Source organism: Somniosus microcephalus, chromosome 9 (genome assembly GCF_052327205.1).
Source record: "Somniosus microcephalus isolate GS21.2 chromosome 9, FLI_Smic_1.0, whole genome shotgun sequence".
Taxonomy (NCBI): Eukaryota; Metazoa; Chordata; class Chondrichthyes; order Squaliformes; family Somniosidae; genus Somniosus; species Somniosus microcephalus.
In genome coordinates this window covers 71713174-71738985 of record NC_140995.1, presented here as the reverse complement: position 1 = coordinate 71738985, position 25812 = coordinate 71713174, and the positions used below count along the sequence as shown (strand labels likewise).

The following is a 25812-nucleotide window of genomic DNA, read 5'->3' as shown; positions in this document are numbered from 1 at the left end:
GTTTTGTGTCTCTGATGGTCGTGAGGTAGTCTGCCAGTTTATATTCTCTTTTTAGGGCCCGGTAACATTCTAATCTGCTTTGGCTTTCGGTTATTTTGTTCCAATGTTCCAGGTAGGTTTCTTTGCATTTTTTAATGATTTGGTTCACTCGGATTGGTGTTTGGGCGGCTGTGTTGGTCTGGGGCTGGTCAGGGTCCGGCTGAGTACTTAGTTTCCGTAGCAGCTGACTCAGGGGACTCTTTTCTGGGTTTAGCTCTTGGGTCTGAAAGGCTTTGAAATGAAGGGTGTCTGGGGAGCTAGATTTGAGGTGATTTAGGAAGTTTAGTGCTCGTTTTTGGATGTTTATTATCAGTGGGTATCTGCCTAGTTCGGCTCTGCATGCATTTGTTGGCGTTTTCCTTTGGGTGCGAAGGATGCTTCGGCAGAATTCTGCATGTAGGGCTTCTATTGTATGTTTTTCCCATTTAGTGTAGCTTTGGTGATTTAGCGGGCCCCATACTTCACTACCGTACAGTGCAATGGGCAGGATTATGCTGTCAAATATTTTGAGCCAGATTTTGATTGGGATTTGGATGTTGTAGAATTTTCTTTTTATTGCATATAGGGCTCTTCGGGCTTTTTCTTTTAGTGCATTCACTGCTATGCTGAAGCTCCCTGATGCTGTAATAGTTAGACCAAGGTAGGTGTAGCTCATAGTGTGTCCTATAGTGATATCACTGAGGGTAAACTGGTATTTGTTTTCCTGACATCTGGGCCTTTTTTGAAAAATCATGATGTTGGTTTTCTTTAGATTTACTGTTAGAGCCCAATTTTGGCAGTATTTGTCGAGTAGGTCTAGTTGTTGCTGTAATCCCTGTTCTGTGGGAGACAGCAGAACCAGGTCGTCCGCATAGAACAGGGATTTCACTTCTCCATCTAGGAGACGGAGACCTGGTGACTCGCTTTGCTCCAGCATGTCTGCTAATTCATTTATGTATATGTTGAACAGGGTCGGGCTCAAATTGCAGCCCTGCCGGACGCCTCTTCTCTGGGTGAAGAAATCGGTGCGTTTGTCTCCAATTTTGACCCCGCATTTGTTTTTCAGATACATTGATTTAATAAGGTCATAGACTTTGCCCCCTATTCCACATTGAAGAAGTTTATAATAGAGCCCTTCGTGCCATATAGAGTCAAAGGCTTTCTTGAAGTCGATGAAACAGGCGAATATTTTCCCATTTTTTGTTTGGTGTATATGTTTTTCAATGAGGGTGTGAAGGGTATAGATATGGTCGGCGGTGCGGTGTTTTGGAAGAAAGCCTATTTGGTTTTTTCTGAGGATATTATGTTTGTTAAGAAAATCAAGTAATCTACTATTTAGAATATCCCTGTTTTCCTTTCCTCTGTCTCCCTGCTCAGGTTCCCAACCCCCTGCCATTTTAGTTTAAACCACCCCCCCCCGCTTTACAGCCAATGAAGCACTTTTGAAGTGTAGTCACTGTTGTAATGTAGGAAATGCGGCAACCAATTTGCACACAACCATGTCCCACAAACAGCAATGTGATAATGACCAGATAATCTGTTTAAATGATATATATTGAAGGATAAATATTGGCCAGGGCACTAGGGCTGCTCTTGTTCAAATAGTGCAGTGGGATATTTACATCCAACTGAGAGAGCAGACAGGTTTAATATCTCATCTGAAAGACAGCACCACCAACAGTGCAGCACTCCCTCAGGGGTACTTCTGAAGAACATGATCAAGTCCCTTTGGGTCAGGATGGTCAGCACTTGCATCACCCTGTACACTGTTATTGTTGAGTTTACATGGCCAAGCATTCTCATTCTCGTGTGTCTGTGTCTGTGTCTGTGTGCCTGTGTCTCTATCTGTCTCTGTCTGTGTGTGTCTGTGACTCTGTCTCTGTGTCTGTCTGGCTGTGTCTTTTTGTCTCTGTCTGTGTGTCTGTCTGTGTCTCTGTGTCTGTCTCTCTTTGTCTGTCTCTCTTTGTCTGTGTGTCTGTGTCTGTCTGTGTGTCTCTGCGTGTCTCTCTCTGTCTCTGTGTCTGCGTATCTATCTCTGTCTGTCCCTGTGTCTGTGTCTCTCTGTGTCTGTCTCTCTGTGTCTGTCTCTCTGTGTGTGTCTGTGTCTGTCTGTCGGTGTGTCTGTCTCTGTCTCTGTCACTGTCTGTGTCTCTCTGTCTGTGTCTGTGTATCGATCTCTGTCTGTGCCTGTGTCTGTCTGTGTGCCTCTCTGTGTCTCTCTGTATCTGTCTCTCTGTATCTGTCTCTCTGTGCCTGTCTCTCTGTGTGTCTGTGTCTCCGTCTGTGTCTGTCTGTGACTGTCTGTGTCGGTCTGCCTGTGTCTATATGTGTCTGTGTCTCTCTCTGTCTGTGTCTCTCTCTGTCTGTGTCTCTGTCTGTCTGTCTCTGACTGTCTGTCTCTGTCTGTCTGCCTGTGTCTGTCTGTCTCTGTCTGTCTGTCTGTGCCTGTCTGTGTGTCTGCCTCTCTCTGTCTGCGTCTCTGTGTCTGTCTCTCTGTGTCTGTCTCTCTGTGTCTGTGTCTGTCTCTGTGTCTATCCGTGTCTGTCCGTGTCTGTCTGTGTGTCTGTATCTGTGTGTCTGTGTCTCTGTCTGTGTGTCTGTGTCTATCTCTGTCTGTCTGTCTGTGTTTGTCTGTATCCCTGTGTCTCTGTCTGTCTCTCTGTGTCTGTCTCTCTGTGTCTGTCTGTGTGTTTCTGTCTGTGTGTCTCTGTCTGTGTGTCTCTGTCTGTGTCTGTGTGTCTGTGTCTGTGTGTCTCTGACTGTGTGTCTGTGTCTGTCTGTGTCGGTGTGTCTGTGTCTGTCTCTGTGTGTGTCTGTGTCTATCTCTGTCTGTGTCTGTCTGTGTGCCTCTCTGTCTGTGTCTCTGTCTGTGTCTCTGACGTAATAAAACTCACTACACACTTGGTTTGAGCAAGGCTTTAATCAACTTGTTTCAGAACATGGAGGTCTAGTTGTACTTCACTAGTTCCTTGTCTTACAAAATGTCCCTGACAAGCTGGGGCCGATGCCCGAGTATTTATACTCCTTGGACGGCGCCACCAGCTGGCCATCCAGCATTATTTCACGAGTAGTTTCTTGATGAATGATGAGATTTATAACATTCTTCCTGCCTAAAAGATTTTAAGTCCAACGACTTTCTCTTAGCGGATCAGGCGGACCACGAATAGCCGCAGTCTTTTAGATTTTTGTTTATGGCTAGAAGGCACGCCTCCCCAGACCGTGTCTTGGTCCCTGGGCCGCTTGATCCATACCGGTGGATCGACAGGGCCCATGTTGCTCTGATCGACCTGACGGAGGCTGGGGAGATCATGACTCCGGGTGCGGGTCCCCACAGGTGCAGAACTGGCTTCATCCTGTTGGATAGCTGGGGATTGACCGGCGTCCTGGCCTCGGGTGGCCATCCCACGGGGAGCACTTGGCTCCCCGAGTGGATCCGGTGGGGCAGCTGGCAGATCTCTCGATGCCCCAGGTAGGGCGTCATCTTCGGGGGAGCGCAGAGTGTCAGCATCATCCCCGTGGGTCCCTCTATCGGTTGGGTCCGTGGAACCGGCCGGACAGGGAGCCAGGTCCCGGAGCGAAATGGTGGACACCCGGCCATCAGGGTACCGCACGTGCGCGTACGTGGGGTTGACATCCGTGAGTTCTACCTCGTCAACGAGAGGATCGGTTTTAGATGATCGGACGAATCTTCGGAGCAGCACGGGGCCGGGAGCTGCCAACTATGATGGTAGAGATGTCCCATGGGTGGAGCGACGCTGGAAGCTGAAGAATCGCTCGTGAGGTGTGACATCGGTAGACGTAGAAAGGAGAGACCTGATGGAATGCAACACATCAGGGAGCATAGTTTCCCACTGCTGGTCTGGTAGGTTGCGTGACATCAGTGCAAGACGAACAGCGTTCCAAATGATAGCGCTGTATCTCTCAACCTGTCCATTACCGATGGGATGGTATGGTGTCGTTTTACTTGTGGCAATTCCCCGTTGGGAGAGATAACTTTTGAGTTCGCTTGACATGAAGGAGGGACCCCGATCAGAGTGGATGAAATTGGCCATACCGCAAAGGGAAAAGACTTGATCAAAGCATTTGAACACTGTGGAAATAAGCATATTGGGACAGGGGAAAGCAAAGGGAAAGCATGAATATTCGTCCACCATAGTCAGTAAGTAGGTGTTTCGCATTGAGGAGGGCAATGGCCCTTTAAAGTCAATGCTGAGTCACTGCATAGGCTGCATAGTGTGTATGAGCGAGCCATCCGATGGACAGAAGAATTGCGGCTTTAATTCCGCACAAATTCTACAGGAGGAGCACGTTCTTTTCACATCTTCGTAGAAAATGGGAGATTTTTAGATCACACAAAGTGCAACATACGGGTAACGCCAGGATGGCATAAGTCAGTATGAAGATCCACCAGAGTCGAAGTTGACATAGAAGAGCAGAATGCCCGCGTGAGGGTATCCGGGGCCACATTCTCTTTGCCGGGTCGATAATGTATGGTGTATTCAAAGGCAGCCAATTCCATCCTCCAGAGTTGTATTTTGTTATTCTTGATCTTAGTGCGTTTCCGGTTATCCAGCATAAAGGCCACAGAGCGCTGATCGGTTATAAGTGTGAAATGGCGACGAGCGAGAAAATGACTGCATTTACGTACTGCTTCGATGATGGCTGTAGCCTCCTTCTCGACAGGAGGATAATGGAGCTCGCTACCCTGCAAAGTTCTGGACAGAAATGCAACGGGTCGACCACCTTGATTCAAGGTAGCAGAGATCGCCACATCTGATGCATCGCACTCGACCACGAAAGGAAGATTTTCATCAATGGAACGAAGTGTGGCTTTTTGCAGTTGTCGCTTGAGGAGGTTGAAAGCTGAAATAGCCGTTGCCTCTAATGGAAATGACTTTGCGTGAAGCAGGGGCTGGATCTTGTCGGAGAAGTGGGGTATCCATTTCGCATAATAGGCGAACATGCCGAGTGCCCGACGAAGAGAGCCGAGATTCGTAGGGGGAGGGAGCTCCTGAAGCAGACGAAGTCGCTCCGGCTCCAGTTTGATGACACCGTTGCCCACGCAGTAGCCAAGGATGTTGACTGATGGTACTGATTTCACAGATTGGACTCATTTAAGGTTAAGTTGCGATGACGGAGAACATCAAAAAATTTCTGGAGGTTGGCATCATGCTCCTTCTGGTCATGACCAGGTGATATTATCCAGATATGGAAAAGTGTCCGTTAAGTTCTCCTGTTTGACTAGGCTATCCATTGCCCGTTGAAAGACGGCCACCCCATTGGTGACCCCAAATGAAGGCGACAAAACTGGTCTTCACAAAGGAGGACACAAATAACTTCCCAGAGATGCCGGGGAACATAGGGTCTGATGAAAGGGTGGAACTGAAAGTAATCACTATTTGTAGGGAAATGGTGTTAGGAAAATTGATGGGACTGAAGGCCGATAAATCCCCAGGGCCTGATAATCTACATCCCAGGGTACTTAAGGAAGTGGCCCTAGAAATAGTAGATGCATTGCTGGTCATCTTCCAGAACTCGATAGACTCTGGAGCGGTACCCATGGATTGGCGGGTAGCTAATGTTACCCCACTATTCAAAAAAGGTGGTAGAGAAAAGGCGGGGAATTATAGACCGGTAAGCTTGACATCGGTAGTGGGGAAAATGCTAGAGTCCATTATAAAAGATGTAATAGCAGAGCACTTGGAAAGCAGTGACTGGATCGGACAAAGTCAACATGGATTTACAAAAGGTAAATCATGCTTGACTAATCTACTGGAATTTTTTGAGGATGTAACTGGTAAAATAGATAAGGGAGAACCAGTGGATGTGGTGTATTTGGACTTTCAGAAGGCTTTCGATAAGGTCCCGCATAAGAGATTAGCGTGCAAAATTAAGGCACATTGGATTGGGGGCAAGATATTGACTTGGATAGAGAACTGGTTGGCGGACAGAAAGCAAAGAGTTGGAATAAACGAGTCGTTTTCCGAGTGGCAGGCAGTGACGAGTGGGGTACTGCAAGGATCGGTCCTAGGACCCCAGCTGTTCACAATATATATTAATGATCTGGACGAGGGAATTGGATGTAATATCTCCAAATTTGCAGACGACACAAAGCTGGGTGGGAGGGTATGCTGTGAGGAGGATGTCGTGAAACTCCAGCACGATTTGGACAGGTTGGGTGATTGGGCAGAAACATGGCAAATGCACTATAATGTGGATAAATGTGAGGTTATCCACTTTGGTGGCAAAAACAGGAAGGCAGATTATTATTTGAATGGTAATAGATTGGGAGAAGGGGAAGTGCAAAGAGACCTGGGTGTTCTTGTACACCAGTCGCTGAAGGTAAGCATGCAGGTGCAGCAGGCGGTTAAGAAGGCAAATGGTATGTTGGCCTTCGTAGCAAGAGGGTTCGAGTACAAGAACAAGGATGTCTTGCTGCAGTTGTACAGGGCCTTGGTGAGACCACACCTTGAGTATTGTGTGCAGTTTTGGTCGCCTTACCTGTGGAAGGACGTTCTTGCCATGGAAGGAGTGCAGCGAAGATTCACCAGGCTGATACCTGGGATGGCAGGAATGACGTATCAGGAGAGATTGTGTCGATTGGGCTTATACTCACTGGAGTTTAGAAGATTGAGAGGGGATCTCATCGAAACCTATAAAATTCTGTCAGGCCTGGACAGACTAGATGCAGGAAGGATGTTTCTGATGGCCGGGGAGTCCAGAACCAGAGGTCATAGTCTAAGGATAAGGGGTAAGCCATTTAGGACTGAAATGAGGAGGAATTTCTTCACCCAGAGAGTGGTGAACCTGTGGAATTCTCTGCCACAGAGGGCGGTGGAGGCCAGTTCATTAAGTATATTCAAGAAAGAGTTGGATATATTTCTTAAGGCTAAAGGGATCAAGGGATATGGGGAGAAGGCAGGGACCGGGTACTGAATATGGATGATCAGCCATGATCTCATTGAATGGCGGAGCAGGCTCGAAGGGCCGAATGGCCTACTCCTGCTCCTATCTTCTATGTTTCTATGTTAAAGCCGACCATTGGCCTCAAAGGCCATATACTTCTTGTCAGAGTCCTTAAACGGCACTTGATGATATGCGCTCTTTAAATCAAAAGTTGAAAATACCTTGTAGTTGGCAAGGTTATTGACCATGTCATCGATGCGTGGTAGTGGGTAGGCATCCAGGTTGGTATACTGGTTAATAGTTTGCGAGTAATCGATGCTTCTTGTGTTGCTTCAGAGGATTTTTAACAACGATGACTTGAGCCTGCCAGGAAGATGAACATGGCTCAATGATACCGTCAGCTAGAAGGCGAGAGATTTCTGCCTTGATAAAGGATCGATCATCTTGGCTGAAACGTCGTGATTTAGTGACTATGGGCTTACATCGGGGGGAAAGACTGGCAAACAAGGAGGGCTCGTCGAGCGAAGCCGCCGAAAGCGCACAAAACGGTACTTTGGAAATAGTAAGCTCTGGCTTTGACCCTCCAAACTCGAAAGTGAATCTTTTGTGTTGTTTCTGGAAATCCTGCCCCAGGAGCACATCACTGCATAGGTTCTTGAGCACCCCGAGTCAGGTGGAGAAATAAGTGCGGCCATGAGGACAAGGATGGACTGGAAATAAAGGTTCTAAATTGGGGGAAGGCCGATTTTAATATGATAAGGCAGGATCTGGCCAATGTGGACTGGGATCAGCTACTTGAAGGAAAATCCACATCGGAGCAATGGGAGTCTTTCAGAAAGGAAATTGAGAGAGTACAATGGCAACATGTTCCCGTAAAGGTCAAGGGTGGGACCAACAAGCCCAGGGAACCTTGGATGTCAAGGGATATACGAGAATGGATTTGGAAAAAAGGGGGGCTTTTGGCAGATACAAAGGACTAAAGACAGAGGAAGCCCTAGAGGAGTATAAAGAGTGCAGGGGGATACTTAAAAAAGAAATTAGGAGAGCAAGGCTGGGCCATGAATTAACACTGGCAAGCAAAATAAAGGAAAATCCTAAGGTGTTTTATAAGTACACTAGCTGGGGAGCCCCGCGTTGCGAGGGCAATTTTGGGGCGCTTGGTCTCCCTGCCCCTGTGTGTCCCCCCTCTCCCTGTCATGTCCTCTCCCTGTCCTATCCCTCCCTCCCCTCCCCTCTCTCCCTCCCCTCCTCTCCCTCCCCTCCCCTCCTCCCCTCCCCTGTCTCCCTCCCTCCCTCCCCCCACCCCCTCCCCTCGCCCACCCCCACCCCTCCCCTCCTCCCCCCCACCCCTCCCCTCCCCTCCTCCCCCCACCCCCTCCCCTCCCCTCGCCCACCCCCACCCCTCCCCTCCCCTCCCCCACTCCCCCGCTCCCCCACTCCCCTCTGTCCCTCTCTCCGGCCCCTCCCCCTGCCTAGCGCCTGAGGTCCGGTGCCGTTGCGATAGCGGCCGTGCGGGGCCTAGCGCTTAAGGCGCGGTCGGGTTCTGAGGCCGGGACGGACCGGAGCTGAGGTCCCCCGCGTATCGCGCGGCTGATGGATGGCCGCTGCGGGCGGGCGGGCGGCGCATGCGCGGTCAGTGCGGGCGGCGCATGCGCGGTCAGTGCGGGCGGCGCATGCGCGGTCAGTGCGGGTGGCGCGAGGCGGCCCGCGGGGAGCAGGCAAGGGCGGCTTGGCGGCCGTTAGCGAGCGGGAAACTTCGGGCGGCCCGCCCGCGCTCCGTCCGCGACACCGTGAAACCTGAGAGGGGGAAGTAGAGAGAGACAGAGAGGGAAGAGGAGAAGGAGAGAGAGGGAAGAGGAGAGAGGGAAGAGGAGAAGGAGAGAGGGGGAAGAGGAGAAGGAGAGAGAGAGGGAAGAAAGAGAGAGAGAGAGAGAAATTTTTTGAGCTTCAGGCCCCGAGTCCCCCCTGCGCGAGGGTGAGGAGGAGGGGGGGGTTGCTAAACACAATATAAAACTCAAATAAATTGTTAATTAATTCCCTAACACATAATTCAAATATTTACCTTACTTCCCTAACACACTGAAAATGTGGGGAAAAATTCGTGAAAAATCAAGATGGCGGCCACTCACCTCAGTTCAGAAGGATAAGGCCCGCCCACACACGCACCGATTGGTCGACCGGTCAGGTCACCGAAGCGTAGGATTGGTCAATCGTCGAGTCACTCGACACTCAACTGTAGGAAGGAACCCGCCGTCCGATTGGTCGACCTCGACGTCACACGGTCGCTAATGAGATGCTAATGAGCGGAAGGCTGAACGTTTTTCGGATACCGTGCGCGCAGCTTTTGTCCTGCCGAAACGTAAATATGCCTATGACCGGTCCGGAATCGCAAGCTTTCTTTTGAGGCGACGCGCGCGTCGGTACGCTCTATAACTTTCAAACGTATAGAGAACGGACAGACAGACAGACAGACATCGGGACAGACAGGCATCGGGACAGACAGAAGAGCTCTTTTATATATATAGATTAAGGGCAAGAGGATAACTAGGGAAAGAGTAGGGCCCATTAGGGACCAAAGTGGCAAGCTGTGTGTAGAGCCAGAGGATGTAGGTGGGGTTTTAAATGAATTTTTTGCATCTGTGTTCACTATGGAGAAGGACAATGTGGACATAGAAATCGGGCAGGGGGACTGTGCTATACTTGAACATCTTCGCATCGAGAGGGAGGAGGTACTAGCGGTTTTAGCAGGCTTAAAAGTGGATAAATCCCCAGGCCCGGATGAGATGTGGCATAGTGGTTAGCACTGTTGCCTCACAGCGCCAGGGACCCGGGTTCGAATCCGGCCTCGGGTGACTGTCTGTGTGGAGTTTGCACATTCTCCCCGTGTTTGCGTGGGTTTCCTCCGGGTGCTCCGGTTTCCTCCCACAGTCCAAAGATGTGCGGGTTAGGTTGATTGGCTATGATAAATTGACCCTTAGTGTTAGGGGGATTAAATACGTGGGGTTACGGGGATAGGGTGGGATATGTGTTGGTGTAGGGGTTACGGAGATCAGGTGGGATATGTGTCGGTGCAGGCTCGATGGGCCGAAATGGCCTCTATCTGCACTGTGGGGTTTCTGTGATTTCTGTGATTTCTGTGAGATGTATCCCAGGCTACTATGTAAGGCAAAGGAGGAGATTGCAGGGGCTCTGACACAAATTTTCAGAACCTCTCTGGCCACAGGGGATGTGCCAGAGGACTGGAGAACAGCTAACGTAGTACCATTATTCAAGAAGAGTAGTGGGGATAAACCAGGGAATTACAGGCCAGAGAGCCTAACATCAGTGGTAGGGAAATTATTGGAAAAAATTCTGAGGGACAGAATTAGTCTCCACTTGGAGAGGCGAGGATTAATTAGGGATAGCCAGCATGGCTTTGTCAAGGGAAGATCATGTCTGACCAATTTGATTGAATTTTTTGAGGGGGTGACTAGGTGTGTGGATGAGGGTAGTGCAATGGATGTGGTTTACATGGATTTCAGTAAGGCTTTTGATAAAGTCCCGCATACTTTTGATAAAGTCCCGCATAGGAGACTGGTCAGGAAGGTAAGAGCCCATGGGATCCAGGGTGCCTTGGCACATTGGATCCAAAACTGGCTTAGTGGCAGAAGGCAGAGGGTGATGGTGGAAGGTTGTTTTTGTGACTGGAAGCCTGTGTCCAGTGGGGTACCGCAGGGACCGGTGCTGGGTCCCTTGCTGTTTGTGGTCTACATTAATGATTTGGATGTGAATGTAAAAGGTATGATCAGCAAGTTCGCAGATGACACGAAAATTGGTGGGGTGGTAAATAGCGAGGAGGGAAGCCTCAGGCTACAGGACGATATAGATGGGTTGGTCAGATGGGCGGAACAGTGGCAAATGGAATTTAACTCTGAAAAGTGTGAGGTGATGCATTTTGGACGGACTAACAAGGCAAGGGAATACACAATGAATGGTAAGACCCTAGGAAAGACAGAGGATCAGAGGGACCTTGGTGTGCATGTACATAGATCCCTGAAGGCAGCAGAACAGGTGGATAAGGTGGTTAAAAAGGCATATGTGATACTTGCCTTCATTCGCCGAGGCATAGAATATAAGAGCAGGGAGGTTATGATGGAGCTGTACAAAATGCTGGTAAGGCCACAGCTGGAGTATTGTGTGCAGTTCTGGTCACCACACTATAGGAAGGATGTGATTGCTTTGGAGAGGGTGCAGAGGAGATTTACCAGGATGTTATCTGGGCTGGAGCGCTTCAGCTATGAAGAAAGACTGGACAGGCTGGGGTTATGTTCCTTGGAGCAGAGAAGGCTGAGGGGGGACCTGATTGAGGTATACAAAATTATGAGGGGCATAGATAGGATAGATAAAAAGGAACTTTTCCCCTTAGTAGAGGGGTCAATAACAAGGGGGCATAGATTCAAGTTAAGGGGCAGGAGATTTAGAGGGGATTTGAGGAAAATCTTTTTCACCCAGAGGGTGATTGGAATCTGGAACTCACTGCCTGAAAGGATGATAGAGGCGGGAACCCTCACAACATTCAAGAAGCATTTGGATGAGCACTTGAAATGCCATAGCATACAAGGCTATGGACCAAATGCTGGAAAATGGAATTCGATTAGACAGGGCTTGATGGCTGGCGCGGACGCGATGGGCCGAAGGGCCTCTTTCTGTGCTGTATAACTCTATGACTCTATGACATTGAGAATAAGGTCGACAAGACAAAAGCCGGAAGAATTGGTGGTCAGTGTCGTCAGAGCCATTGCAATTTCCCTGTCCGAGGGGTAAATATGCAGTTTTAACTTACTAACAGCCCGCTCACTAATGAAGCTGTCAGAGCTGCATGAGTCGATTAGTGCACTCAAAATGTGTCCATTTACCGAAACCTTCGTGGCTGCATGGGACAGACTTTGGGGGAAAACAGCTGTGATGGGAGGAGGGGCAGTTTTAGCCTTGACAGCTGTAACCTTAGTAGTGGTTCTTGGGGGAGGAGCAGTTTTATAGATTGCAGCTGTAACCTTAGTAGTGGCTCTTGTGGGAGGAGCAGTTTTATAGATAGTAGCTGCAAAACTAACAGGAGCTCTCGACCGGTATACCTTAGAAAAGTGGCCTTTCTTATTAACAGCGGCTCTTGCCTGGCATACCTTAAAAAAGTGACCTTTCTTGCTGCAATGATTGCAGGTCGCGTTACGAGCAGGACAAAATTTCCTATAATGGAACGCGCCTCCACAGAAGAAACAATTCCTTCCAGATTGCCAAGATGCTGCTAGGGCGGGGTCATCATCAGTGTCGGTTTCAAGGGTAGGGTTGTCATCAGCCGAGTTGGAGTCGTCATCCGTGAGCGCTTCCGCCTGAGGCCTATCGAAAGAGTCACTAAAAGTGATAGCAGCAGCCCGTGCACGTGGTGAAAGATAGGTGTCTGCATTCCTCTTTGCTAAGTCCAGAGAACATGCCTGGTCATAGGCAGCCTGTAACTTGAGGGTTTTATTCTCCAACAGACGCTGACGTATGAAGGGAGATGCAATCCCATTAATAAAGGAATCACGAATCAACTCCTCCTGGTACTGCTCAGCTGTAACAGCTTTAAGATTACAATCCTTGCTGAGCCTGCGAAGTTTCTGAAGGAATTCGTCAAGTGATTCCCTGGGTTGTTGTCGAGTTGTGGCCAGTAGATGCCGAGCAAAAATTTCATTTGGGGACTTGACATATAGCTGCTGTAGTATTTGGATAGCGGCATCATAGTCTACACAGTCTTCGATATAATCAAACACATGAGGGGATACATAATTAGCAAGCATTCGTAACTTGTTAGGAACATTCTCACCACACTCCTCAAGAAAGTTGCTAAAGGTACGATACCAGTGTTTCCATACCTTAGCGACTGTAAGTAAATTCGGGTCCAGATCGAGACGGGCGGGTCTGAGTAGTTTCTCCATGATGAATCGATTACTTATCTGAGTTCCTTTCTACGGTTTGAGTCATAGCTGGCTGTTCCCGAATCACCCAAAGCATGGAGTCGATATCAAGTTGATTAAATTGATGTAATAAAACTCACTACGCACTTGGTTTGAGTATAAAGCAAGGCTTTAATCAACTTGTTTCAGAACATGGAGGTCTAGTTGTACTTCACTAGTTCCTTGTCTTACAAAATGTCCCTGGAAATCTGGGGCCGACGCCCGAGTATTTATACTCCTTGGATGGCTCCACCAGCTGGCCGTCCAGTGTTATTTCACGAGTAGTTTCTTGATGAATGACGAGATTTATAACTGTGTCTGTCTCTGCGTCTGTCTCTCTGTGTCTGTGTGCCTCTGTCTGTGTGTCTCTCTGTGTCTGTCTCTCTGTGTCTGTCTGTGTCTGTGTCTCTCTCTGTGTCTCTGTCTGTGTCTCTGACTGTGTGTCCTTGTCTGTCCGTGTCAGTCTGTGTGTCTGTCTGTCTGTGTGTCTGTCTGTGTCTGTCTGTGTCTGTGTCTGTCTCTGTCTGTGTGTCTCTGTCTTTGTGTCTCTGTCTGAGCGTCTGACTGTGTCTGTGTCGGTGCCTCTGTCTCTGTCTTTGTGTCTGTCTGTGTCTCTGTGTCTGTGTGTCTATCTCTGTCGGTGTCTCTGTCTGTGTCTGTCTGTGTCTCTGTCTGTGTCTGTATGTCTCTCTGTGTCTGTCTCTCCATGTCTATCTCTCCGTGTCTGTCTCTCTGTGTCTGTCTGTGTGTCTGTGTCTCTGTCTGTGTCTCTGTCTGTGTCTCTGTCTCTGTCTGTCTCTGTCTGTCACTCTGTGTCTGTATGTCTGTGTCTCTGTGTTTGTGTGCCTGTGTCTGTCTCTGTCTGTGTCTATGTGTCTGTCTGTGTCTCTGTCTCTGTCTGTGTCTCTGTCTCTCTGTGTCTGTCTCTCTGTGTCTGTCTCTCTGTGTCTGTATGTCTGTCTGTGTCTGTATGTCTTTCTGTGTCTTGCTCTGTGTCTGTGTGTCTGTGTGTCTAACTCTGTGTCTCTGTCTGTGTCTGTCTGTGGCTGTGTTTGTCTGTGTCTGTGTCTGTCTATGTCTGTATATATCTGTGTCTGTCTCTGTCTGTGTGTCTCTGTCTGTGTGCCTCTGTCTGTGTGTGTCTCTGTTTGTATGTCTCTGTCTGTGTCGGTGTCTCTGTCTCTGTCTGTCTGTGTCTGTCTGTCTATCTCTGTCTGTGTCCTTGTCTGTGTCTGTCTGTGACTCGTTCTGTGTCTGTCTGTCTCTCTGTGTCTGTCTGTTTCTCTGTGTCTGTCTCTCTGTGTCTGTATGTTTGTCTGGGTCTGTGTCTCTCTCTGTGTCTGTGTGTTTGTGTCTGTGTCTGTGTGACTGTCCGTGTCTGTCTGTGTGTCTGCCTGTCTGTGTGTATGTCTGTGCCTGTGTCTGTGTCTGTCTGTGTCTGTGTCTGTCTCTGTCTGTGTGTCTCTGTCTGTGTGTCTCAGTCTGTGTGTCTGTCTGTGTCTCTGTGGCTGTCTGTGTCTGTGTCTCTGTCTCTGTCTGTCTGTGTATTTGTGTCTGTGTGTCTATCTCTGTCGGTGTCTCTGTCTGTGTCTGTCTGTCTCTCTGTGTCTGTCTCTCTGTGTCTGTCTCTCTGTGTCTGTCTGTATGTGTGTGTATGTGTGTGTCTGTGTCTCTCTGTGTCTGTCTGTGTCTGTATGTCTGTCTGTGTCTCTGTCTCTGTCTGTGTCTCTGTCTGTGTCTCTCTGTGTCTGTTTCTCTGTGTCTGTATGTCTGTCTCTGTGTCTCTCTCTGTGTTTGTGTGTCTGTGTGTCTGTGTCTGTCTCTCTCTGTCTGTGTCTGTGTGTCTGTCTCTGTCTGTGTCTGTCTCTCTGTGTCTGTCTCTCTGTGTCTGTATGTCTCTCTCTGTGTCTGTGTGTCTGTGTCTGTGTGTCTGTGTCTGTCTCTGTCTGTGTCTGTGTGTCTATCTGTGTCTCTGTCTGTGTCTGTCTGTGTCTGTCTGTGTCTCTGTGTCTGTGTGAGTCTGTGTCTGTATCTATCTGTGTCTGTGTCTGTCTCTGTCTGTGTGTCTCTGTCTCTGTCTGTGTGTGTCTCTGTTTGTGTGTCTCTGTCTGTGTCGGTGTCTCTGTCTGTGTCTGTGTGTCTATCTTTGTCTGTGTCTCTGTCTGTGAGTGTCTGTGACTCGGTCTGTGTCTGTCTGTCTCTCTCTGTCTCTCTCTCTGTGTCTGACTCTGTGTCTGTATGTCTGTCTGTGTCTGTGTCTCTCTCTGTCTGTGTGTTTGTGTCTGTGTCTGTGTGTCTGTCTGTGCTTCCGTGTCTGTCCGTGTCTGTCCATGTGTCTGTCTGTCCGTGTGTATGTCTGTCCGTGTGTCTGTCTGTCTGTGTGTCTGTCTGTGTCTGTGTCTGTCTCTGTCTGTGTCTGTGTCTGTCTCTGTCTGTCTGTCTCTGTCTGTGTGTCTCTGTCTGTGTGTCTGTCTGTGTCTCTGTGGCTGTCTGTGTCTGTGTGTCTATCTCTGTCTGTGTCTCTGTCTGTGTCTGTCGGTGTCTCTGTCTGTGTCTGTCTGTCTCTCTGTGTCTGTCTCTCTCTGTGTGTCTGACTCAGTGTTTGTATGTCTGTCTGTGTCTGTGTCTTTCTGTGTCTGTGTGTTTGTGTCTGTGTCTGTGTGTCTGTCTGTGCTTCCGTGTCTGTCTGTGTCTGTCCATGTGTCTGTCTGTCCATGTGTCTGTCTGTCCATGTGTCTGTCTGTCTGTGTGTCTGTCTGTGTCTGTGTCTGTCTCTGTCTGTGTCTGTGTCTGTCTCTGCCTGTCTGTCTCTGTCTGTGTGTCTCTGTCTGTGTGTCTCTGTCTGTGTGTCTCTGTCTGTGTGTCTGTCTGTGTCTCTGTGGCTGTCTGTGTCTGTGTGTCTATCTCTGTCTGTGTCTCTGTCTGTGTCTGTCGGTGTCTCTGTCTGTGTCTGTCTGTCTCTCTGTGTCTCTCTGTGTCTGTCTCTCTGTCTGTCTCTCTGTGTCTGTCTATCTGTGTCTGTCTGTGTCTCTGTCTGTCTGTGTCTCTATCTGTGTCTCTGTCTGTCTCTCTGTGTCTGTCTCTGTGTCTGTCTCTCTGTGTCTGTCTGTGTGTCTCTGTCTGTGTGTCTCTGTCTGTGTGTTTCTGTCTGTATGTCTGTGTGTCTGTCTGTGTCAGTGTGTCTGTGTCTCTATCTATCTCTGTCTGTGTCTCTGTCTGTCTGTGCCTGTGTCTGTCTGTGTGCCTGTCTGCCTGTGTCTCTGTCTGTCTCTCTGTGTCTGTCTCTCTGTGTCCGTGTCTGCCTGTCTGTGTCTGTCTGCGTCTGTCCGTGTTGGTGAGTCTGTGTCTGTCCCTTTTTCTGTCTGACTGTGTCTCTGTGTCTGTCTGTGTCTGTGTGTCTATCTTTGTCTGTGTCTGTGCCTGTCTGTGTGCCTGGTTGTCTGTGTCTCTGTCTGTGACTCTGTCTGTGACTCTGTCTGTGTCTCTCTGTCTGTGTGTCTCTGTTTGTGTGTCTGTCTGTGCCGGTGCCTCTGTCTGTGTTTCTGTGTCTGTCTGTGTCTGTGTGTCTATCTCTGTCTGTGTCTCTGTCTCTCTCTTTCTGTGTCTCTGTCTGTCTGTGTCTCTGTCTGTCGGTGCCTCTGTCTGTCTGTGCCTCTGTGTCTGTCTCTCTGTGTCTCTGTCTCTGTGTCTGTCTCTCTGTGTCTATCTGTCTGTGAGTGTCTCTGTCTGTGTGTCTCTGTCTGTGTGTCTGTGTGTCTGTGTCTGTGTGTCTGTGTCTGTCTGTGTTGGTGTGTCTGTGTCTCTGTCTATCTCTGTCTGTGTCTCTGTCTGTCTGTGCCTGTGTCTGTCTGTGTGCCTGTCTGCCTGTGTCTCTGTCTGTGTCTGTCTGTCTCTCTGTCTCTGTCTGTCTCTGTCTGTGACTCTGTCGGTCTCTCTGTGTCTGTCTCTGTCTCTGTCTCTCTTTCTCTGTGCCTGTCTCTCGGCGTCTGTGTCTTTGCCTCTCTGTGTCTGCCTCTATGTGTCTGTCTCTCTGTGTCAGTCTCTCTGTGTCTGTCTCTCTGTGTCCGTATGTCTGTCTGTGTCTGTTGATCTCTCTGTGCCTGTGTGTTTGTGCCTGTGTGTTTGTGCCCGTGTGTTTGTGCCCGAGTGTTTGTGCCTGAGTGTTTGTGCCTGAGTGTTTGTGCCTGAGTGTTTGTGCCTGAGTGTTTGTGCCTGAGTGTTTGTGCCTGTGTGTTTGTGCTTGTGTTTGTGTCTGTGTCTGTGTGTCTGTGTCTGTCCCTGTCTGTGTGTCTCTGTCTGTGTGTCTCTGTTTGTGTGTCTGTCTGTGTCGGTGCCTCTGTGGCTGTCTGTGGCTGTGTGTCTATCTCTGTCTGTGTCTCTCTCTGTGTCTCTCTCTGTGTCTGTCCCTCTGTGTCTGTCCATCTGTGTCTGTCCCTCTGTGTCTGTCTCTCTGTGTCTGTGTGTGTCTGTCTGTGTGCCTCTGTGTGTCTCTGTCTGTGTGTCTCTGTCTGTGTGTCTGTGTTGGTGTGTCTGTGTCTCTGCCTATCTCTGTCTGTGTCTCTGTCTGTCTCTGTCTGTCTCTGTCACTCTGTGTCTCTCTGTGTCTGTCTCTGTGTGTCTGTCCCTGTGTCTGTGTCCCTGTGTCTCTGTCTGTGTCTCTCTCTGTGTCTGTCCCTCTGTGTCTGTCTCTCTGTGTCTGTCTCTCTGTATCTGTCTGTCTGTATCTGTCTCTCTGTGTCTGTCTGTCTGTGTCTCTGTCTGTCTGTGTCTCTGTCTGTGTCTGTCTCTATTTGTCTGTCTCTCTGTGTCTGTCTCTCTGTGTCTGTCTGTGTGTCTGTGTCTGTGTATCTGTGTCTGTGTCTCTGTCTGTGTCTCTGTCTCTCTGTGTCTGTCTGTCTCTGTGTCTGTCTCTGTGTCGGTCTCTGTGTCTGTGTGTCTGTCTTTGTCTGTCTGTGTCTCTGTCTGTCTCTGTCTGTGTGTCTGTCTGTGTCTGTCTCTCAGTGTCTGTCCCTCTGTGTCTGTCTCTCTGTGTCTGTCTCTCTGTGTCTGTCTGTATCTGTCTCTCTGTGTCTGTCTGTCTGTGCCTCAGTCTGTCTGTGTCTCTGTCTGTCTGTGTCTCTGTCTGTCTGTGCCTCTGTCTGTGTCTGTTTCTCTGTGTCTTTCTCTCTGTGTCTGTCTCTCTGTGTCTGTCTGTGTGTCTGTGTCTGTGTGTCTCTGTCTGTGTCTCTGTCTGTGTCTCTGTCTCTCTGTGTCTGTCTGTCTCTGTGTCTGTCTCTGAGTCTGTGTGTCTGTCCTTGTCTGTCTGTGTCTCTGTCTGTCTCTGTCTGTGTGTCTGTCTGTGTCTGTCTCTCAGTGTCTGTGTCTCTGTGTCTGTCTCTGTCTGTGTCTGTCTGTCTGTGTGTCTGTCTGTCTCTCTGTGTCTGTCTCTCTGTGTCTGTCTCTCTGTGTCTGTCTATCTGTGTCTGTATGTCTGTCTGTGTCTGTATGTCTTTCTGTGTCACTCTCTGTGTCTGTGTGTCTGTGTCTGTGTGTCTATCTCTGTCTGTGTCTCTGTCTGTGTCTGTCTGTGTCTCTGTGGCTATGTTTGTCTGTGTTTGTCTGTGTCTGTCTATGTCTGTATATATCTGTGTCTGTCTCTGTCTGTGTGTCTCTGTCTGTGTGTGTCTCTGTTTGTATGTCTCTGTCTGTGTCGGTGTCTCTGTCTGTCTGTGTCTGTGTGTCTATCTCTGTCTGTGTCTCTGTCTGTGTCTGTCTGTGACTCGGTCTGTGTCTGTCTGTCTCTCTGTGTCTGTCTGTTTCTCTGTGTCTGTCTCTCTGTGTCTGTATGTTTGTCTGGGTCTGTGTCTCTCTCTGTGTCTGTGTGTTTGTGTGTTTGTCTGTGTCTGTCTGTGTGTCTGTCTGTCTGTGTGTCTTTCTGTGTCTGTGTCTGTGTCTGTCTGTGTCTGTGTCTGTCTCTGTGTGTCTCTGTCTGTGTGTCTCTGTCTGTGTGTCTGTCTGTGTCTCTGTGGCTGTCTGTGTCTGTGTCTCTGTCTCTGTCTGTCTGTGTATTTGTGTCTGTGTGTCTATCTCTGTCGGTGTCTCTGTCTGTGTCTGTCTGTCTCTCTGTGTCTGTCTCTCTGTGTCTGTCTGTGTCTGTATGTCTGTCTGTGTCTGTATGTCTGTCTGTGTCTCTGTCTCTGTCTGTGTCTGTGTCTCTGTCTCTCTGTGTCTGTTTCTCTGTGTCTGTATGTCTGTCTCTGTGTCTCTCTCTGTGTTTGTGTGTCTGTGTCTGTGTGTCTGTCTCTCTCTGTCTGTGTCTGTCTCTCTGTGTCTGTATGTCTCTCTCTGTGTCTGTGTGTCTCTGTCTGTGTGTGTCTGTGTGTCTATCTGTGTCTCTGTCTGTGCCTGTCTGTGTCTCTGTGTCTGTGTGTGTCTGTGTCTGTATCTATCTGTGTCTGTGTCTGTCTCTGTCTCTGTCTGTGTGTCTGTGTCTGTGTGTCTATCTCTGTCTGTGTCTCTGTCTGTGTCTGTCTGTGACTCGGTCTGTGTCTGTCTGTCTCTCTGTGTCTGTCTGCCTCTCTGTGCCTGACTCTGTGTCTGTGTGTCTGTCTGTGCTTCCGTGTCTGTTCGTGTCTGTCTGTGTGTCTGTCTGTCCGTGTGTCTGTCTGTCCGTCTGTCTGTCTGTGTGTCTGTCTGTGTCTGTCTCTCTCTCTGTCTGTGTCTGTCTCTGTCTGTGTGTCTCTGTCTGTGTCTGTCTCTGTCTGTCTGTCACTGTCTGTGTGTCTCTGTCTGTGTGTCTCTGTCTGTGTCTCTGTGGCTGCCTGTGTCTGTGTGTCTATCTCTGTCTGTGTCTCTGTCTGTGTCTGTTGGTGTCTCTGTCTGTGTCTGTCTGTCTCTCTGTGTCTGTCTCTCTGTGCCTGTCTCTCTGTGTCTGTCTCTCTGTCTGTCTCTGTGTCTGTCTCTCTGTGTCTGTCTCTCTGTGTCTGACTGTGTGTCTCTGTCTGTGTGTCTCTGTGTGTTTCTGTCTGTATGTCTGCGTGTCTGTCTGTGTCAGTGTGTCTATGTCTCTATCTATTCCTGTCTGTGTCTCTGTCTGTCTGTGCCTGTGTCTGTCTGTGTGCCTTTCTGCCTGTGTCTCTGTCTGTGTCTGTCTGTCTCTCTGTGTCTGTCTCTCTGTGTCCGTGTCTGTCTGTCTGTGTCTGTCTGTCACAGAATCACAGAAACCCCACAGTGCAGATAGAGGCCATTTCGGCCCATCGAGCCTGCACCGACACATATCCCACCTGATCCCCATAACCCCTACACCAACACATATCCCACCCTATCCCCGTAACCCCACGTATTTAATCCCCCTAACACTAAGGGTCAATTTATCATAGCCAATCAACCTAACCCACACATCTTTGGACTGTGGGAGGAAACCGGAGCACCCGGAGGAAACCCACGCAAACACGGGGAGAATGTGCAAACTCCACACAGACAGTCACCTGAGGCCGGATTCGAACCCGGGTCCCTGGCGCTGTGAGGCAACAGTGTCTGTGTTGGTGAGTCTGTGTCTGTCCCTTTTTCTGTCTGTCTGTGTCTCTGTGTCTGTCTGTGTCTGTATGTCTATCTTTGTCTGTGTCTGTGTCTGTCTGTGTGCCTGGTTGTCTGTGTCTCTGTCTGTGTCTCTGTCTGTGACTCTGTCTGTGACTCTGTCTGTGTCTCTCTGTCTGTCTCTGTCTGTCTGTGTGTCTCTGTCTGTGTGTCTCTGTTTGTGTGTCTGTCTGTGTCTCTGTCTCTGTCTGTCTGTGTCTCTGTCTGTCTGTGCCTCTATCTGTCTGTGCCTCTGTCTGTGTCTGTCTCTCTGTGTCTGTCTCTCTGTATCTGTCTCTCTGTGTCTGTCTCTCTGTCTGTCTGTGTGTGTCTGTCTGTGTGTCTCTGTGTGTCTGTGTCTGTCTGTGTTGGTGTGTCTGTGTCTCTGTCTATCTCTGTCTGTGTCTCTGTCTGTCTGTGCCTGTGTCTGTCTGTGTGCCTGTCTGCCTGTGTCTCTGTCTGTGTCTGTTTGTCTCTCTGTGTCTGTCTCTCTGTGTCTGTCTCTCTGTCTCTGTCTCTGTCTCTGTCTCTCTGTCTCTGTCTGTCTGTCTCTGTCTGTGACTCTGTCGGTCTCTCTGTGTCTGTCTCTGCCTCTGTCTGCGTCTCTGTCTTTGTTTCTCTGTGTCTGTCTCTTGGCGTCTGTGTCTCTGCCTCTCTGTGTCTGCCTCTCTGTGTCTGCCTCTCTGTGTCTGCCTCTTTGTGTCTGCCTCTATGTGTCTGCCTCTCTGTGTCTGTCTCTCTGTGTCTGTCTCTCTGTGTCCGTATGTCTGTCTGTGTCTGTTGATCTCTCTGTGCCTGTGTGTTTGTGCCTGTGTGTTTGTGCCTGTGTCTGTGTGTCCGTGTCTGTCCCTATCTGTGTGTCTCTGTCTGTGTGCCTCTGTTTGTGTGTCTGTCTGTGTCGGTGCCTCTGTGGCTGTCTGTGTCTGTGTGTCTATCTCTGTCTGTGTCTGTCTCTCTGTGTCTGTCCCTCTGTGTCTGTCCCTCTGTGTCTGTCCCTCTGTGTCTGTCCCTCTGTGACTGTCTCTCTGTGTCTGTCTCTCTGAGTCTGTCTGTCTGTATCTGTCTCTGTGTCTGTCTGTCTGTGTCTCTGTCTGTCTGTGTCTCTGTCTGTCTGTGTCTCTGTCTGTCTGTATCTCTGTCTGTGTCTGTCTCTCTGTGTCTGTCTCTCTGTGTCTGTCTGTGTGTCTCTGTCTGTGTCTCTGTCTGTGTCTCTGTCTGTGTCTCTGTCTCTCTGTGTCTGTCTCTCTGTGTCTGCCTGTCTCTGTGTCTGTCTCTGTGTCGGTCTCTGTGTCTGTGTGTCTGTCTTTGTCTGTCTGTGTCTCTGTCTGTCTCTGTCTGTGTGTCTGTCTGTGTCTGTCTCTCTCAGTCTGTGTCTGTGTGTCTGTCTCTGTCTCTGTCTGTGTCTGTCTCTCTGTGTCTGTCTCTCTGTGTCTGTCTCTCTGTGTCTGTCTCTCTGTGTCTGTATGTCTGTGTCTGTATGTCTGTGTCTGTCTCTGTCTGTCTGTGTCTGTGTGTCTATCTGTGTCTGTCTGTGTCTCTGTGTCTGTGTGTGTCTGTGTCTGTATCTATCTGTGTCTGTGTCTGTCTCTGTCTGTGTGTCTCTGTCTGTGTGTCTCTGTCTGTGTGTGTCTCTGTTTGTGTGTCTGTCTGTGTCGGTGTCTCTGTCTCTGCCCGTGTCTGTGTGTCTATCTCTGTCTGTGTCTCTGTCTGTGTCTGTCTGTGACTCGGTCTTTGTCTGTCTGTCTCTCTGTGTCTGTCTGTCTCTCTGTGTCTGACTCTGTGTCTGTATGTCTGTCTGTGTCTGTGTCTCTCTCTGTGTCTGTGTGTTTGTATCTGTGTGTCTGTCTGTGCTTCCGTGTCTGTCCGTGTGTCTGTCTGTCCGTGTGTCTGTCTGTCCATGTGTCTGTCTGTCCGTGTTTCTGTCTGTCCGTGTGTCTGTCTGTCTGTCTGTCTGTGTGTCTGTCTGTGTCTGTGTCTGTCTGTGTCTCTGTCTGTCTCTGTTTGTCTGTCTCTGTCTGTGTGTCTCTGTCTGTGTGTCTGTCTGTCCCCGTGTCTGTCCCCCTGTGTCTGTCCCCCTGTGTCTGTCCCCCTGTGTCTGTCCCCCTGTGTCTGTCCCACTGTGTCTGTGTGTCTCTGTCTGTGTGTCTCTGTCTGTGTGTCTCTGTCTGTGTGTCTGTGTGTCTGTGTTGGTGTGTCTGTGTCTCTGTCTATCTCTGTCTGTGTCTCTGTCTGTCTCTGTCTCTCTGTGTCTCTCTGTGTCTGTCTCTGTGTGTCTGTCCCTGTGTCTGTCCCCGTGTCTGTCTGTCTGTGTCTCTCTCTGTGTCTGTCTCTCTGTGTCTGTCTGTCTGTGTCAGTGTCTGTCTGTGTCTCTGTCTGTCTGTGTCTCTGTCTGTCTGTGTCTCTGTCTGTCTGTGCCTCTGTCTGTGTCTGTCTCTCTGTTTCTGTATCTGTGTGTCTGTCTCTCTGTGTCTGTCTGTGTGTCTGTGTCTGTGTGTCTCTGTCTGTGTCTCTGTCTCTCTGTGTCTGTCTCTCTGTGTCTGTCTGTCTCTGTGTCTGTCTCTGTGTCAGTCTCTGTGTCTGTGTGCCTGTCTCTGTCTGTGTGTCTCTGTCTGTGTGTCTCTGTCTGTGTGTCTCTGTCTGTGTGTCTGTCTGTCCCTCTGTGTCTGTCCCTCTGTGTCTGTCTCTCTGTGTCTGTCCATCTGTGTCTGTCTCTCTGTGTCTGTCTCTCTGTGTCTGTCTCTCTGTATCTGTCTGTGTCTCTGTCTGTCTGTGTCTCTGTCTGCCTGTGTCTCTGTCTGTCTGTGCCTCTGTCTGTGTCTGTCTCTCTGTGTCTGTCTGTGTGTCTCTGTCTGTGTGTCTCTGTCTGTGTCTCTGTCTGTGTCTCTGTCTCTCTGTGTCTGTCTCTCTGTGTCTGTCTGTCTCTGTGTCTGTCTCTATGTTGGTCTCTGTGTCTGTGTGTCTGTCTTTGTCTGTCTGTGTCTCTGTCTGTCTGTGTCTGTGTGTCTGTCTGTGTCTGTCTCTCTCTGTCTGTGTCTGTGTGTCTGTCTCTGTCTCTGTCTGTGTCTGTCTCTCTGTGTCTGTCTCTCTGTGTCTGTCTCTCTGTATCTGTATGCCTCGCTCTGTGTCTGTGTGTCTGTGTCTGTCTGTCTGTGTCTGTCTCTGTCTGTCTGTGTCTGTGTGTCTATCTGTGTCTCTGTCTGTGTCTGTCTGTGTCTCTGTGTCTGTGTCTGTATCTATCTGTGTCTGTGTCTGTCTCTGTCTGTGTGTCTCTGTCTGTGTGTCTCTGTCTGTGTGTCTCCGTCTGTGTGTGTCTCTGTTTGTGTGTCTCTGTCTGTGTCGGTGTCTCTGTCTGTGCCTGTGTGTCTATCTCTGTCTGTGTCTCTGTCTGTGTCTGTCTGTGACTCGGTCTGTGTCTGCCTGTCTCTCTGTGTCTGCCTGTCTCTGTGTCTGACTCTGTGTCTGTATGTCTGTCTGTGTCTGTGTCTCTCTCTGTGTCTGTGTGTTTGTGTCTGTGTCTGCGTGTCTGTCTGTGCTTCCGTGTCTGTCCGTGTGTCTGTCTGTCCGTGTGTCTGTCTGTCCATGTGTCTGTCTGTCTGTGTGTCTGTCTCTGTCTGTGTCTGTCTCTATCTGTGTGTCTCTGTCTGTGTCTCTCTCTGTGTCTGTGTGTTTGTGTCTGTGTGTCTGTCTGTGCTTCCGTGTCTGTCCGTGTGTCTGTCTCTCCGTGTGTCTGTCTGTCCGTGTGTCTGTCTGTCCATGTGTCTGTCCATGTGTCTGTCCGTCTGTCTGTGTGTCTGTCTCTGTCTCTGTCTGTCTCTGTCTCTGTCTGTGTCTGTGTCTGTCTCTGTCTGTGTGTCTCTGTCTGTGTGTCTCTGTCTGTGTGTCTGTCTGTCTCTCTGTGTCTGTCCCTCTGTGTCTGTCTGTGTCTGTCTGTGTGTCTCTATCTGTGTGTCTCTGTCTGTGTGCCTGTGTGTCTGTGTTGGTGTGTCTGTGTCTCTGTCTATTTCTGTCTGTGTCTCTGTCTGTCTCTGTCTCTCTGTGTCTCTCTCTGTGTCTCTCCCTGTGTCTGTCCCTGTGTCTGTCTGTCTGTGTCTGTCTGTCTGTGTCTGTCCCTCTGTGTCTGTCTCTCTGTGTCTGTCTCTCTGTGTCTGTCTGTCTGTATCTGTCTCTCTGTCTCTGTCTGTCTGTGTCTCTGTCTGTCTGTGTCTCTGTCTGTCTGTGTCTCTGTCTGTCTGTGTCTCTGTCTGTCTCTGCCCCTGTCTGTGTCTGTCTCTCTGTTTCTGTCTCTCTGTGTCTGTCTCTCTGTGTCTGTCTGTGTGTCTCTGTCTGTGTCTCTGTCTCTCTGTGCCTGTCTCTCTGTGTCTGTCTGTCTCTGTGTCTGTCTCTGTGTCGGTCTCTGTGTCTGTGTTTCTGTCTGTCCCTCTGTGTCTGTCCCTCTGTGTCTGTCCCTCTGTGTCTTTCCCCGTGTGTCTGTCTCGCTGTGTCTGTGTGCCTCTGTCTGTGTGTCTCTGTCTGTGTGTCTCTGTCTGTGTGTCTGTGTGTCTGTGTTGGTGTGTCTGTGTCTCTGTCTATCTCTGTCTGTGTCTCTGTCTGTCTCTGCCTCTCTGTGTCTCTCTGTGTCTGTCTCTCTGTGTCTGTCCCTGTGTCTGTCTGTCTGTGTCTCTCTCTGTCTGTGTCTCTGTGTCTGTCCCTCTGTGTCTGTCTCTCTGTGTCTGTCTCTTTGTGTCTGTCTGTCTGTATCTGTCTGTCTGTGACTCTGTCTTTCTGTGTCTCTATGTCTGTGTCTGTGTCTGTCTGTGTCTCTATCTGTCTGTGCCTCTGTCTGTGTCTGTCTCTCTGTTTCTGTCTCTCTGTGTCTGTCTCTCTGTGTCTGTCTGTGTGTCTGTGTCTGTGTGTCTCTGTCTGTGTCTCTGTCTCTCTGTGTCTGTCTGTCTCTGTGTCTGTCTCTGTGTCGGTCTCTGTGTCTGTGTGTCTGTCTTTGTCTGCCTGTGTCTGTCTCTCTCTGTCTGTGCCTGTGTGTCTGTCTCTGTCTCTGTCTGTGTCTGTCTCTCTGTGCCTGTCTCTCTGTGTCTGTCTCTCTGTGTCTGTATGTCTCTCTCTGTGTCTGTGTGTCTGTGTCTGTGTGTCTGTGTCTGTCTCTGTCTGTCTGTGTCTGTGTGTCTATCTGTGTCTCTGTCTGTGTCTGTCTGTGTCTCTGTGTCTGCGTGTGTCTGTGTTTGTATCTATCTGTGTCTGTGTCTGTCTCTGTCTGTGAGTCTCTGTCTGTGTGTCTCTGTCTGTGTGTTTCTGTCTGTGTGTCTCTGTCGGTGTCTCTGTCTCTGTCTGTGTGTCTATCTCTGTCTGTGTCTCTGTCTGTGTCTGTCTGTGA

The 25812-nt window shown here is 49.5% G+C and overlaps 1 pseudogene; it reads left to right on the top strand.

The window, feature by feature from the left end:
- The first annotated feature begins 13714 nt into the window (after nucleotides 1-13714).
- The window catches only part of LOC147112474 (uncharacterized), a 33411-nt pseudogene continuing 21313 nt past the window's right edge, over nucleotides 13715-25812 (top strand).